This window comes from Bombina bombina, chromosome 3 (genome assembly GCF_027579735.1).
Source record: "Bombina bombina isolate aBomBom1 chromosome 3, aBomBom1.pri, whole genome shotgun sequence".
Classification (NCBI taxonomy): Eukaryota; Metazoa; Chordata; class Amphibia; order Anura; family Bombinatoridae; genus Bombina; species Bombina bombina.
Genome location: NC_069501.1, coordinates 209295615 through 209311622, shown reverse-complemented (window position 1 = coordinate 209311622; position 16008 = coordinate 209295615). Strand labels below are relative to the sequence as shown.

The following is a 16008-nucleotide window of genomic DNA, read 5'->3' as shown; positions in this document are numbered from 1 at the left end:
GAGCTGTGACGCAGTATCAGACATGGCCCTAGCATTGTCAGCGCACTCTGTTCTCACCCCAGAGTGATCACGCTTGCCTCTTAGTTCTGGTAATTTAGACAAAACTTCAGTCATAACAGTAGCCATATCTTGTAATGTTATCTGTAATGGCCGCCCAGATGTACTAGGCGCCATAATATCACGCACCTCCCGGGCGGGAGATGCAGGTACTGCCGCGTGAGGCGAGTTAGTCGGCATAACTCTCCCCTCGCTGTTTGGTGAAATTTGTTCACATTGTACAGATTGACTTTTATTTAAAGTAGCATCAATACAGTTAGTACATAAATTTCTATTGGGCTCCACCTTGGCATTGGAACAAATGACACAGACATCTTCCTCTGAGTCAGACATGTTTAACACACTAGCAATAAACTTACAACTTGGTTATATCTTTTTTAGCAAAAACGTACTGTGCCTCAAAGAGGTACTAAACGATTAAATGACAGTTGAAATAATGAACTGAAAAACAGTTATAGCATCAAACTTTAAAACAACACAACTTTTAGCAAAGGTTTGTTCCCATTAGTAAAATAACAATAATTAAATTTGACATAAAAAATACAAAGCAACGTTTTTATTCACAGTCACTATAAGAATTCTCACAGCTCTGCTGAGAGAATCTACCTCCCTTCAAAGAAGTTTGAAGACCCCTGAGATCTGTCAGAGATGAACCGGATCATGCATGAAATATAAAAGTAACTGACTGGAATTTTTTGATGCGTAGCAAAGAGCGCCAAAAACGGCCCCTCCCTCTCCCACACAGCAGTGAAGAGAAACGAAACTGTCACAATTAAAAGCAAACAACTGCCAAGTGGAAAATAATGCCCAAATATTTATTCACACAGTACCTCAGCAATGTAAACGATTCTACATTCCAGCAAAAACGTTTAACATGATAAATAGTTAATAAAAGGATTAGTGACCTTTAACAGAGTAGTTCCGGTGAAATACCATCCCCAGAATACTGAAGTGTATACATACATGTCATTTTAACGGTATGGCAGGATTTTCTCATCAATTCCATTCAGAAAATAAAAACTGCTACATACCTCAATGCAGATTCATCTGCCCGCTGTCCCCTGATCTGAAGCCTTTACCTCCCTCAGATGGCCGAGAACAGCAATATGATCTTAACTACTCCGGTTAAAATCATAGTAAAAAACTCTGGCAGATTCTTCCTCAAACTCTGCCAGAGAAGTAATAACACGCTCCGGTGCTATTGTAAAATAACAAACTTTTGATTGAAGTCATAAAACTAAGTATAATCACCATAGTCCTCTCACACATCCTATCTAGTCGTTGGGTGCAAGAGAATGACTGGGACTGACGTAGGGGGGAGGAGCTATATACAGCTCTGCTGGGTGAATCCTCTTGCATTTCCTGTTGGGGAGGAGTTATATCCCAGAAGTAATGATGACCCGTGGACTGATCACACATAACAGAAGAAAACTGTTTTAATTCTGCGATTGTACGCAGTAATTTTATGTTCAATAAAGCTTTTGATAAAAAAAAAAAAAAAATTTAAGAATCATATGAATTCTAGCTTTAATTAAAGATTCAACACCCTTATCCAAAAAAAACCTCTTTGTTTTAGAATTAGGCATTCAATCTCCAAGTTGACAGAAACAAGATCATGAAGATACAAAGAGAGAGAAGATTGCACCTTAGAGGAATGACAACTGGACATCAGAACCGCGGAACCATGTTCTGCATGGCCAAGCTTGAGCAATCAAATTAGAGCCTGAAGTCACACAAGTTGACTGTAATTTTGTTTTTCTCATTGAGAAAAAAAAGTCATTGATATTGAGTATATTAGAAAGCTCTTAGAAATGTTGATTCTCCAATCATGATTGCAAAGAAACAAAAAAGGAAAAAAGGTAAGCATCCTTCAAATCTATTGTGGACATAAACTGCCCATGTTGAACAGGGGGAAGATAGTTTAACTTGCTTCCATTTTAAAAATTGTAGGATCCCTAATAATTTGTTTAGCAGTTTCAGATCCAAAATGGACCTGAAAATGTCATCTTTCTAGGGAACTATGAAAACGGTTGAAATAAAAAAAATAAAAAAATCTGGCCTTGTTTTTGAATCAGTATTGGAACTATTACTCCCATGAGTTCTAGGTCCCGAACACAATGAAAGAAAACAAGCTTTCACAGGGTTCTTTGTAAGATGGGACAGAAGAAACCTTCCATTGGAGGGCCATGATCTGAAACCCATTCTGTAACCCTTGAGAAACTATGATTAGCACCCAAGAATCCTGCACAGACATAGAACAGGCATTCTTGGGTGGGGGGGTGCACCTTCATGCAGACTTGGTAGTCCAAAGGTGACTTTTTGGACTCTCTAGACTTGATTCAATTTGGGTTAGAATTCTAGGAATTCCTGCCTTGAAAGATGAAAGCAACGAAACTGAAAAGTTAAAGGTCTGTTCTTTCCCTTAGATTACTTGTCTTTAGGAACAAAGTCCCCTTTACCTCAAAGTACAGTAGAAATTATAGCATCTAGATCAGGCCCAAATAAAATTTTCCTTGAAAAGGAAGAAATAGAAGTCTAGATTTTTAAACCATGTCAGCTAACCAAGATTTGAGACCCAAAGCTTGCTTCATTAAAACGGACACCACTATGTTATTGACAATTTAATTTGATAAAGTCAACAATAGCATCACAGATCAAGGCATTTGCTGACTGCATAAGTTTCAAGAGATATTGAAAATCTTCATCAGCAGAATTATCTGACCTCTGTTTAGATACATTGTTACACCAAAGAGAGAGGCCCTGCCACACAAGCAAAACTAATAAGTGGTTTAAACAAATAACACGCTTGAAGGAAGGTCCTTGAAAATACTCTAAATACCCTGTCCTTAAGGCAGGGGGTAGACAAATCTTTTTAATATTCAGGAGCCAGACAGTGATATTTGTATATTGATAAATAGAGAATAACCCAAAAAGACTGAGAATAACCCTAAAAGTTTGGAGCCAGGGGGAAGATTCTAGGAGCCAGAGGCTACCTGGCTCCTGGGCTTGTTGAGGCCTGCCTTAGGGACCTTTAAAACATAAATTATGCTTACCAGAACATTTCCTTTCCTTCAGTATGAGAGTCCACGGCCTCATTCCTTACTTGTGGGAAATACAGAACCTGGCCACCAGGAGGAAGCAAAGACACCCCAGCCAAAGGCTTAAATACATCCCCCACTTCCCTCATCCCCCAGTCATTCTGCCGAGGGAACAAGGAACAGTAGGATAAATATCAGGGTATAAATGGTGGCAGAAGAACAAAACAAAAATTTAGCTCCGCCCAACGGAGAAAACGGGCGGGGGCCGTGGACTCTCCTCATACAGAAGGAAAGGAAATTATCTAGATGTTTTCCTTCTTAATATGAGGAGTCTCCACGGCTTCATTCCTTACTTGTGGGAAACATATCCAAGCTCTAGAGGACACTGAATGAAACGGGAGGGTAAAAAAGGAGAGGCGGACCCTAATCTGACCACAGCCTGCAAAACCCTTTCTCCCAAAAGATGCTTCAGCCGATGCAAAAACGTAAAACTTGTAAAATTTTGAAAAGGTATGTAAGGAGGACCAGGTAGCCGCCTTACAAATCTGCTCCATAAAGGCCTCATTCTTGAAGGCCCAAGAGGAAGCCACTACTCTAGTTGAATGAGCCTTAATCCTCTGAGGAGGCTTATGTCCCGCTGTTTCATATGCTAAGCGAATAATGCTCCTCAACCAAAAAGATAAAAAAGGTAGTGGACGAGGCTTTCGGCCCCTTAAGATTCCCAAAATAGACAACAAAGAAGAAGTCTGTCTAAACTCCCTGCGTTTAGAAGCAATACCTTGGACACTGAACGTTCAAGTAAGTATCCCGGAGACAGGGAGCTTGATCCCTAAAAAGATTTTAATGAATCTACAATAATTGTAATCCATAAGCCTGGAAAAGATACACAGCTAATTGACTCTTATAGGCCGATTTCACTTTTGAATATCGACTATAAGATTCTGACAAGTTTATTAGCCAAAAGGATACAGGCCTCATTAGATACTGTAATACATTCAGATCAAACAGGATTCATGAAAGGTAGATCCTCGAATACTAACTTGAGGAAGGTTTTCTTAACAATTTTAGACCAATGGTATAGCAGTAAATATAATAAGAAAATAAATAAAGAAGATATTTCAATAGTATCTCTAGACGCAAGCAAAGCTTTTGATTCCGTCATATGGGATCATCTTTTAACCTCACTCTCTAAATTTGGCTATTTAGGTAATTGCTTTAACATGATCGAGATGTTATATAGAGAATCCAGGGCAACATTAATTATAAATAATAACAAAACAACTTTTTCCCTCCTTCGAGGGACAAGGCAGGGATGTCCCCTGTCACTCTTAATTTTTAATATTGCTTTAGAATCTTTATTGATTGCTTTAAGGAAAAATATACAAGGGATTGAAATAGGGAGCAGTAGCGTACAATTGGCTGTTTATGCCGATGATCTGCTTGTATTCTCTAGAAATTCAAGTAAAAATTTTAATAAAATCTGTCAGATTATAGAAAACTTTAGCTCTTTCTCAGGATACCATATTAACAGAAGTAAGTCCGAAGTTCTGTGGATTCAGAAGAATCAAGAATCAGAGACTAAAATATTTAGGGAAGCAAGTAAACCCCTGACATACTTGGGGGTCAAAACATCTGTTGATCCAACAGAATGGTACTCCTTGAATATCAGTAACAGGGTCAGACAATTTTGTGAAACCCTTAAAAGGTGGGCTTCTCTCCCACTCTCTATTTCGGGTAAGATAAACTTGCTTAAAATGATAGCATTCCAAAGACTATTATATATATTTCAGAATGTACCTCTGCTAATTAAGAAATATGAGATTAAGATAATCAATTCTACTATTAAATAATATATTTGGATGAACAAGAAACCTAGAATCAGTTTTCAAAAATTAGTTCTTAAAAAAGAGCTCCTGGGAATGGGACTCCCTAATATAGTAATATATAATCTAGTGGCCGTAGCAAAGATTGCCTTAGATTGGCTTCTGGAGACTAATAATTTTACTCTCTTAGAAATAGAAAATAGATGGGCGGAGCTAAGCCACGCAGGCTGATGGCGGTGTTTTAGGAGAGCACCTCAACCTGTACATTAAATGTTAATAACATAAGTTGAACTCCCTTTCCCACATAAATGTTAATTTGGGACCTGTGAACCCACAACCATCCCCTATCACAGTTAAAAACGGAGCCGCAGGAGCTCCCAGCCGAAAACAAGGACAGACAGTATCGGGGCAAGCCTTCATACCCTCATTCACACCACGGCCGGGAGCTTGGAACGGCGGACCAGATAACTTCTCCCTTCAAGCACAATAAGGCGAACGGAAGGAGGAGATTGCCACCCAATTGCTGAAGGCATCAGCGGAGAGCCCTAGACACTTACCGGTATAAACCAGGGTAAGCCAGCAGACTCCATAAACCGTCACACTACGGTCACGTACACAGGGTCTAAGTGCACCATTCAGCACTCCCAGTCGCACATACACGCTTAAGAGCCGCACACCAGACCACTGACTTTAATTAAGCCCACACACAGAGGGGTAATTGCGGTCCAGCTCCTTAACATACGCTGTGAGCCGGGTAGAAACAGCACTCACAGGCTGTAGCTGTACACGAAAGCAAGGGGATTTAAAAATGCTTGCATGTACAGCTACGTGGAGGAAAATTCCAATAACAGGCAGTTAGTTTAAAGAGCTGCATAGGGGATAAAAAATAAAAAAAAAGTAAAAAAAATAACAAAAATAAATTAAAAAAACAGAAATAAAAAAAAAAAAACATTTATATCACACACTTGCACTGACTGTAGCTGACGTTTGCTATTGAACAGATTAAAGGGAGCCTCAATATCTAATCATAACAATTGGAACCCTGTTCCCCCACTCTATTAATTTTATTAACACGATTTTGAGATCCATATGCTTGGTGCAGGGTCGTGTAGAGCAACTGGCTTTCTCCCCTTATTTAGCAAATAAAAACAACAGTTGCCGATTTGACCTCCTGCAGTGCGTAATCGTACCTTTCTCAGAACAAGGCTGACAAGAATACCCCAGTACGCACGCTTAGTAAATACTTAAAACAAGTTGAACATTTACCCGCACAACCAACGTACAACATGGAAACAGCCCAACGTGTCCATGATGCACAGCCTACGGGCTCAGATGCGCAAGTACAACACACAATCACAAAAGAAGATCTGCGGCATCTATCTTCTAAGGAAGACATCAGAAACGCAGTTCAGGAGATGCGCAACCTATTTAACGACCTGAGAAAGGACATTTCGGTCTTGGATTGTAGAGTCTCCCAGGTGGAAGCTAAGCAGCAAGAACACTCCACTTCCGTTAAGTCAATGAACGCTGACATCCGTGGCAATTCAGAAATAATACAACAATTGTCAGACAAAATTGAAGATCTAGACAATAGGGGCCGGCGGAACAATTTACGTTTCAGAGGCATATCAGAAACCATACACCCTCCTGCCATTGACGGGTATCTCCAAAGCCTGTTCCGCACCTTGAAAGACTCCCCATCCTCACCAGATATAATACTAGAACGCGCCCACAGAGCACTAAGGGCCAAGCCTCCACCCAAAGCCCCCCCTAGAGATATCATCGTCCGCTTCTTAAATTATAAGGATAAGGAAGAGATCCTCAGATGTGCACGACTCAAGCATCCAGTACATCATGCAGGCGAGGAATTGCAAATTTTTTCAGACCTGTCCCCAACTACTCTTCAGAAAAGAAGGGAATTAAGCCACATCACAACTAAACTGAGGGCTCATAAAATTCAATACCGATGGGGCTTTCCGATATCCATAGTAGCCACCCATCAGAATAGGTCTGCTGTATTCCACCCAGGATCAGATGAAAAGGCGTTTTTTGCAGGTCTCTCCATTGGTTCTGCCCAGTCACACCAAGAATCGGCCCGTGAGACTGCATTATCTGGCACTTGAAATCCTAAAACACAGCTACAGACTGCGGCAAACTAAGAGACTTTGAGGCATTTGGCCTCGAATAACTAACACAGTATCCTTTATAATATAGTAATTTATATTGTTGTTATGGGGATTACCAAAAGTCAATAGAAATAATTATCTTAGTGTTCACAGGTTGCGGGAGAGGCAGAAATGCATATAAATCTGCACGAGTCCGCTGACAACGGATTATTAATAAGTTTAATGTGAGACTCAAGGGGATGATCACCTTTACAATCCCCTTAGGCCCGACATATCATACTCCATTTACGGATTGCATTGTAGTTCCCTTAGGGAACCATACTTTTTCTCAAAAGTGTATATATTATTTACTATGCAACTGGGTTAATGGTTATTAAAGGGAGGGAGCCGAAGTGGTTCAACTCACAATATCCCACAGCCCATTTTGCCTCGGGGCAATTAAAAAAAGGAGGTGTGGGCATTCTGATCCACCATTCACTACCCTTAAAAATTACTAATGTAGTATAAGACCCAGAAGGTAGATACCTGATAATGACAGGAACACTATATGAGCATCCAATCACCTTAGCTACCCTGTACTGCCCAAACACTGACCAACACCTCTTAGTTACCAAAGTTCTAAAAATCCTCCTGGACAAACTTTCTAACTTCCATTTAAATCTTTCAAAATCTGAACTCCTCAATATTAATTCTCCGCCTGAACACGTCCAATTCATAGCAACAAATTATGGGGTCCCCATAGCAGTTAATAAACTGAAATATTTAGGTATCTATCTGCAAAATCTTCCGATTTATTTAAAAATAATTATATTACCCTTCGAAAAGAAATAATTAAAGACCTATCCTCCTGGAGGAACAAAACGTTATCTTGGTTGGGAAAGATAGGCCTAATTAAAATGAATATCTTGCCCCGCATTTTATATATAATGCAAACAGTACCAATCCACCTACCTATAGACTTTCTTCCTCATTTACAAAAATTATTAGAACAGTTTATCTGGTCTGGCATTAAGCCCAGAATACCTAGAAGGACATTATACCTTCCCAGGGATAGGGGAGGATTGGGGTTCCCCGACTTAGCATTATATAGAAGGGCCATACTCTTACAGAGGTTAACTGAATGGGCACACAACACTACTCAAAAACAGTGGGTCAGAATACAAAAACAAAGCTGAATTCCTTAGGGAACTCACCCCTTTCGAAATCCTTTGTACAGGACTCGCCCCACCAAAAAGACTGATCTTGAAAATATACAAACTGCTCCTCACCCCTCCAGAAACACATTTACCGACTTACACTATCGCATGGAATAGGGATCTCAATAATACAATTGAGGAGGAGGATTGGCTTAAGTCATTCAGAATGATTAAGCGCTCCTCTGTGTCGGCTACTGTCCAGGAAATACAACTCAAGTTATTAACTAGATGGTATTAACTAGACTCCACCAGTTTTTCCCGACAGGCCTCTACACTACAGCATGTTGGAGGGGGTGCGGGGAGATAGGTACACTCATACATATATGGTGGGCTTGCTCCAAATTGACAAATTACTGGGCGACTGTTCTCGGGGAAATGGCAAACAAACTCAATACACACATACCAGTTACACCTGAGACTATTCTATTTCTGCATCTCCCTGATAACTTGGGTAGGCACGAGCGGTCCCTTCTCCTGATTATGCTTATAGGAGCAAAGAGGCTTATTCCCAGACACTGGAAGTCTGGGGAGAAACCCACTCTCGTTGAATGGCGTTCCGCCGTTGATGAGCTACTGACTCTGGAAGGGCTACACTACAAGTGCAACCAAATGGTTGTATATGACATGATGCTGGCTACTTGGAATCCCCGCCCTATATGATCTATATAGCTAGAGACTCTTAAATGTAGAGCCAACCTCCATATGATTACGGCCGAACCCTCGATAAATAGTGTGGGGTTTTTTTTTTTTTTTTCCCCTCTTTATCCTCCCTCCCCTTCTCCTCACCCCCTCCTCTCCATTCTCTCTTTCCTTGAGGCTCCTTTATTCACTCTTCGTAAGCACATTTATCTTTTCTTCTTTAACCGGTGTAGGTATGTTGTCTCATTTTGAATATTTTGTTTAAACAATAAAGATTTATATAATTGTTTGTTAAAAAATATGTTGAAAAGTCAAGCTTTGTTTATCAGAGTTCACAGTCTCAGTACCCGGACAACTCCGATATATCGCAGGTCAGGGTGGCCTAGGGACCCACGGATCTCTAGAGGGGAATCCCCTCACGCTAAGAGTAGGAGTTGGACATTATCACACAGTAAAAAGAAAGAATTTACTTTTATCCCTCGTGGGTACTTATCTTTATAAATTGTATGCTTTGAAAATTACTCTATTTTGTGAAATGTATGTTTGAAATCAAAATAAAGCTTGTTTGGAGAAAAAAAAAAAGAAGAAAAAAAAAAAAAAAGAAATAGAAAATAGGCTGGTAAAACCTCTCTACCTAAAAAATATTCTCCACCGAGACCAAAAACCTCCCACTCTATGTCAAAAGATTAGATTTTTTTTAAAGATACAGTGGTGGCATGGCATAGGTTATGTAGACACCTAGGAATTAAGTTCTATGCATCACAATTCTTGACCATTGAAGGGAATTATGAATTCAAAACAGGGTTTGTCTTCTAGAACCTTTGCAACATGGCGAGAGAAAGGACTATCTAAAATTATCCAGCTAATAAAAAGAAACCAGGACATACTGAAGGTTGAAGAGTTTGAGGTTACTAAAAACAAATATTCCCTGACAAATAAACACTTTTTTTCCTTCCTACAAATTAGACACTACTGCTTGAAAATAATTTGGTTACAAGGGGATAATTGGGAACTTACACCATTAATACCAGTGATTAACCTCATCAAAAAAAGTAAATACTCCATCTCACTCTTATATAATATAGTTAATAACATAAATCATAAACAATATATTGAGGCAGGGGTGATAAAATGGAGAGAAATGTTTTTACCGCATCTTCAAGAGCAGACAGTATGGAAAAGTGTGCAAAGTGTAGAAAGTGTAGAAGAGGCATCATTAGCTATTCCGATGCGAGAACAACATATTAAGATATTATGGATGACATACATCACACCAGAGAGGATAGCTAAATGGGGAGGTGTGGGGGAAGGAACATATTGTACAAAATGCAGACAAAATAGTACAAACTTGATACATATTGGCTATGTCCTAAAATACAAAGATTTTGGGGCAGGATAAATTTTCTGATAAATAAGATTTACGGGACCCAATTCACATTACAAGCAGAGCAGATTTTTTTTTTTTTCTATTATAAGAAAGAGCAATTACAGAATAGAAAATTCATAACGACAGTAATTTTACTAGGGAGGAATCTCATTTTAAAAGGGTGGAAGAATGATAACCCCCCTTCTTTCGTGGCCCTAAAGGAAAGTATTCACAAACCGTCCTATATTGAGCTACAAGATACTCTGTTTCATATTGAAATTAATATTACAAGTTTTTTTGATAAATGGGGGAAGTGGATAAAAGTTCTAGATTTAGAGGAACAGAAACAAATTATTAAAAAATTTGAGAACACAGTCTATATAGCAAATTGTAGATTGAGGGGAGAATGGCTTTTTGACTAGGATGATAGAGTACAGGGGATGAGGAGTGGGGGGTTAGCTCTCTTTTTTTCTTTTTTTTTTATATTTTTTCTTTGTTGGGGTTGTCTATGGTTTTACCCTTCCCCACTATCAGGTGTGGGGAAAGTACAATTATTTTTGCACCATTTAATAATATATTGTAAAGAGATACTATAAATCTTGAATATTATGTATTGAAATCTGAGGGGAATGTAATTTTCTTTTCTTGTGGTCTGAAAGATAAAAATGGGAATAAGGGAGAAGGAAGGATGGGAGGGGGGGGGGGAGAGCAGCCCATTTTGTGCCGTAACTTGGTAAACCTGGTTTAATAAAATGAGCATAAGCATATTTGATGTTAGATAATGGTATAACAATGTATTTGGTTTGATGGCTTATTTATGTTTTTGTTACTGCTTTCTTCTTTTGGGGAAGCATTGTCCTCTCAAAATTGTTGTTATTGTTAAAGATTTTCAATAAATCTCCCTTTATTCAAAAAAAAAAAAAAAAAAAGGGACAGTCTAGTCAAAATTAAACTTTTGTGATTCAGATAGGGAATGCAATATTAAAACAACGTTCTAGTTCACTTTTAAAATCAAATTTGCTTTGTTCTCTTGGTATTTTTGTTGAAAGCTAAACCTAGGTAGGCTCATATGCTAAGTTTTAAAACCTTGAAGGCTGCCCCTTATTTCAATGCATTTGGCAGTTTTTCACAGCTAGAGGGCCTAAGTTCATGTGTGCCATACAGATAACATTGTGACCACACCCGTTGATTTACAAGTGAGAGGGCACTGATTGGCTAAATGCATGTCTCAACAGAACTGAAATAAGGGGCAGTCTGCAAAAGCTTAGATACAAGGTAATCACAGAGGTAAAATGTGTATTAATATAACCATGTTGGTTATGCAAAACTGGGGAATGGGTAATAAAGGGATTATCTATCCTTTTAAACAATAACAATTCTGGAGTAGACTGTCCCTTTAAGTAACCCTCCAATTTCCTGTCCATTGGGTATTTAAAGGAGGTACTATACTCTAGCGGAATAGTACTCTTAGGGATGGAACTCCAAAGTTCAAAATTGGAGTCTGGAACTGGAAACATCTTTTTAAAAGTTGCAGAAAGGGAAAAGAGTCCCAATTATTTCCCATTCCTTCATAATAATGTCCGCCATTCGGGCGGGTACAGGAAAAGTCTAGGGATGCACTGAAATTTCGGCCGCAGAAACGTTTCGGACAAAAATGGCATTTTTGGCCATTTCGTTTTTTCGGGGTTTTTGCCTGTTATTTTCGGTAAAATTATTGTGTAGCATGTTTCATATTTGATGCTAGCCTAGAGCTGCTGTTTAAGTTCATTACTTGACTTGGTAAAAAAAAATAAAACCCGTTAAATCTGATTCTGTTACCTAGAACTAAATAAAGAATAATACAGTATATTGATATTTAATATTGTTTTAAGTAGGGATGCACCGAAATTTTGGTTGCAGAAACATTTTGACCGAAAATGGCATTTTTTGCCTGTTTTTTTTTCTTGGTAAAATTATTGTATAGCATATTATTGTTTTGATATTTTTGTCCAATTTTAGTGTGTTACTTTCAATAAAAGTGTGGGCTTTTTTATTGGCATGAAGATTTTCAATTCAGATTCATTCGTTAAATAGTCTAATTATGCAAAAAAAAAAAAGGAAAAAAAATAAGACATTTTCCGTATCTGTTTCAGTTTTTGGCCAAGTGCATCCCGGATTTTCGGGTTCGGTTCAGAATTTCCATTTTGGTGCATCACTAGAAAAGTCTCAGGAGTCTTCTTGAAATCAGGCACTATCTAATTGAGGAATCTTGGGTTCATCAGATAGCTTAGAGTCAGGAACATCTAAGGTAGACAAAACCTCCGACAGTAGAAAACAGAGGTGCTCTTATTTAAACCTGAAGTTATATTCCTCAGGGATAATAGATTTAATCTCCAAAACCTCTGACGCTGAAAGCTCTACCTCAAAAGCTACAGAAGTCAAATCATCCACAGAAGGGTGAGACAAACTAGCCAACTCAGACTGAATAGAAGGATTAACCCCAAATCAGTAGAAATAAGTTTACCAGAGATAAGAATAGCATTTAGCGCAGCTGAAACAGACTGTAGCTGAGAAGAGTCCTAAGAGGTGGAAGGCTCAGAGAGAATACATTTTCCAGAGGGGGGTCAGACTTAGACCCCTTCTTGGCTTTTAACACCAAACTTAAGCAGTGAGAGCAGAATTGTGCATGGGGGCAAACCATATTTTCCTCACAAAACAAGCAAGAATTTGATACAGTGATAGGGGAACCCTTGGTGGAGTTAATATCAGAATCCTTTATAATAGGAATTGTGTTCCCAACCACAATTAAATAAAACATGCACCAGTTTATTACCTAAAAGTGGCACGTCTGCCCTGCAGCCCTACCTGGGGCACTTACCACCTCCTATGTGCCAGGCCGAACCGGAATGAGCCAAACGATATCCCTGTATGAAGGATCAGAGCTGTGTACCAGGTCGGAGCAATACTCACAGTAAAGATTGCTTCCGACTAGCTGATTGCACCCGGTCATGTGACCCCAAACCCTGAGACCGCCCCCTTATCTGAGAAAAAGCACGCAAAGCTGAATTACAGTAAAAATGTCCCTCATGAGCCATATATGTTACCAGCACTCTTAAAAACACCCCTCACAAGTGCTCAGGTTTTCCAAAGGAGCTAAGCAGCACATTTACAAACCTCAACTGCTCAATATAGATATAACCTCCATACCTGAGGTGTTCTAATTGTCCCCAGATCCGGATAGAGAAATAACAGGTTCAAACTGTGATCTATAAAAGCAGTCCTGCTATTTATAAGGGGGATCACATAGCCCACTAGGCATAATTCCCCCAATAAATAAAAATAAGGACTTACCATCCAGGATCTGTGCCTGAGAGTAAGGGAAAACAGTGTAAAACACTAAACACTGGATGCCCAAGGGGTTGTTAGTACTAAAATACTAGATAGAGGTCAGAGAATGTTCCCAGCGATATCTAGAAACTAACTTTCACCACAACTCTCACTGAGAGAATTGCATGGTTACTCAAATGACCCCCGCCCTGACTTGAAGGGAAAATACCCATTAGAGGACTAAATCTATATTTCTTCTAAACACCTTCTCTGCCATCCTCCTATAGTGACGAAAAGCAAAGAATGGCTGGGGGTATGGGGAAAAGGGGAGGGATATTTATAGCCTCTGATTGGGGTGTCTTTGCCTCCTCCTGGTGGCCAGGTGTTGATATTCCCAACAGAAATGAATGAAGTCATGGACTCTCCCTGCCTTTGGAAAGAAAAGTGTTTCACCCACTGTTCATTATTTCGTAAGGGAATTGATTTTTGTGGAATTCTGAACTTTATGTTTATGGAAACGCACTTATGTTCAAAAAAATTACTTAAAACAGAACTGTTAGCAGAGCTCAACAAATACAGAGGAAGAGTCAGATCCTCAGCGACCTATGTGCTATCAAAATTGTCTTCATGGTCTATCAGAAGCAGTGCATCTGATAGTTAATGCACTTCATTTATGCACTTTAGCTGCATTTGCTATCATCACAGACAATAAGCAGAAAATGCTCTTTAATACCAATATGTGAATAAGCAGCTCATTCCTCCCGCCCATACATGAATTCCTTTCAGCATATTGTAAAAATTGGTCCTTTCTAGTAGTTTATTCTTTGACGTGAAAGCAGCAGTATGCTCTTCAGAACAGAGCTTTAAAACTCCTGTACTAGTTTTGTTTAGTCTTTTAAATATTTGTATCTTACCACAAAATGTCATTTATACCCAGCACTACGAAATTGTGGTGCCATACAAATAATGATAATAGTAATAATAATGTGAAAACAGTGACAAGGTTTAACTAAAGAAGAAAATCATATAAATGGCAGAAAAGCACACAGATATGCAGTAAGAATTATAGGCAAAAGGTCAATTTACAGTTGTGTCAGTGGCAGACAAGGGGTTCGTTTACTATTTTGTGCAAAAGCCAGATGATCTGTGTGAAGCAAATAAACCGCTAAGCACACAAACACATGCAAGCTAAAAGGGACAGTCAACACCAAAATTGTTATGGTTTAAAAAGATAGATAACGCCTTTACTACCCATTCCCCAGCTTTGCACAACCAACATTGTAATATTAATATACTATATAACATTTAAACCACTAAATTTCTTCTAAGCTACTACAGTTTGCCTCACATTCTTTTTTTATTTGCTTTTCACAACAAGAGACTACTAATCCATGTGGGCTATACAGATAACATTGTGTTTACGCCACTAATTGGCTAAAATGCAAGTCAATAGATAATAAGTCATGTGATCAGGGGGATGTTAGAAGAGGCATTCAGAGGTAAAAGTATATTAATATAACTGTGTTGGTTATGCAAAACTGTGGAATGAGTAATAAAGGGATCATCTATCTTTTTAAACAACATTTTGGAGTTGACTGTCCCTTTAAGGGAGTTTTCTGAGCTTGATGGTGAGTTTATGCTTAAACATCATTATAAACACTACACTATCATAAATTAATTATACAGAAGAGACTGTTAAAATGGGTTGTGACCATGTTTTTTTTTTGTTTTTGTATCTAAAACCTTTAAGTGCCACACCTCTGCTGTTCTGTTTTTTGTTTTGTTTTTTTAAATCATTTGGAAGCGTAAATACAAGGAGTGCAATGCCAGTGTTCTTTCTGTAACTTACCCACTCAAATCATATTTTGTTTTATTTTTATAACAAACCAAATAGTTTTACAGAAATGTCCAACTATTGGAAAAGATACTATTAGAAATGCCAGAAGAAAAACAGAAGTGTTACATTGTGTCTCATTTTCTATAGTGCACATGGAAAACAGCAGCATTGGAATTAAAGGGACACTGAACCCAAATTTTTCTTTTGTGATTCAGATAGAGCATGCAATTTTAAGCAACTTTCTAATTTACTCCTATTATCAAATTTTCTTTGTTCTCTTGCTATCTTTATTTGAAAAAGAAGGCATCTAAGCTAAGGAGCCAGCAAATTTTTGGTTCAGGACCATGGACAGTACTTTTTTATTGGTGCTGTCCAAACAGCAAGGACAACCCAGTTTATTCACCAAAAATGGGCTGGCATCTAAACTTACATTCTTGCTTTTCAAATAAACATACTAAGAGAATGAAGAAAAATTGATAACAGGAGTAAATTAGAAAGTTGCTTAAAATTGCATGCTCTATCTGAATCACCAAAGAAAAAATTTGGTTCAGTGTCCCTTTAATTACTAAATATTTATACTCTTTGTTCTTATTCTTTTTTAACAAGGGATTCCAAGAGAA

The 16008-nt window shown here is 38.5% G+C and overlaps 1 protein-coding gene across 6 annotated transcripts in view; it reads right to left on the bottom strand.

The window, feature by feature from the left end:
- The window catches only part of NCOR1 (nuclear receptor corepressor 1), a 1077134-nt gene that overhangs the window by 1014474 nt on the left and 46652 nt on the right, over positions 1-16008 (bottom strand). The gene's annotated exons all lie outside the window — the stretch shown is intronic.